At 35.1% G+C, this 626-nt stretch overlaps 1 protein-coding gene across 1 annotated transcript in view; it reads right to left on the bottom strand.

Moving 5' to 3' along the window:
- The window catches only part of LOC100167341 (Bardet-Biedl syndrome 2 protein homolog), a 13880-nt gene that overhangs the window by 12891 nt on the left and 363 nt on the right, over positions 1–626 (bottom strand). The window lies entirely within an intron of this gene.

Genomic DNA, 626 nt, shown 5'->3' with positions numbered 1-626 from the left:
AAAAAAAACTAAAAAAAATGAAAACCTGACAATGTCCGTAAAGAGCTCAAAATAAGTCAAAATATTTGAAAATTTTATCGTGTATAGAAAATGGAAATGTAAACATTCAGTCAAAATTTCATGCATCCACGGTCATTTTTTTTAAAGTTACACCAAAAACCAAAATCGATTTTCTCGAAAACAGATTTTGCGTAAAAATTCCCGTTTTTCCTTAATTTTTCTTTTGTTTTTCCCGGCGCTTTTGAAAAACTACTGGGAAATTTAAATTTTGACCTCCCCAATGCACCAACGATATTCACTTTCTGATCGAACAAGATACTGAAGTTGAAAATCGTAGCATTATTTCGACTACTTATCGTGTACATACACAAAAAAAAAAATAAAAAAATAAAAAAATAAAAAAATAAAAAAACACACATCATTGTAAAATCAATACATTCATCGTTCCACTCAGAATCTAAAAAAGTTCATAAAAATGTACCGCCCCCCCAAGTCCCGCCAAGAGGGGCAATGGCCCACCCTGGCCCTCCCCTAAGTACGGGCCTGGACTGACCACTATTAATATAATATGCACACTCGCGGACGGCGACGAGAATCAAACGGCTCGACAGACGAGGATAAGAAGG

This window comes from Acyrthosiphon pisum, chromosome A1 (assembly GCF_005508785.2).
Source record: "Acyrthosiphon pisum isolate AL4f chromosome A1, pea_aphid_22Mar2018_4r6ur, whole genome shotgun sequence".
NCBI lineage: Eukaryota > Metazoa > Arthropoda > Insecta > Hemiptera > Aphididae > Acyrthosiphon > Acyrthosiphon pisum.
The sequence above is the reverse complement of the archived record's forward strand: the minus strand, read 5'-3'. Positions and strand labels throughout refer to the sequence as shown.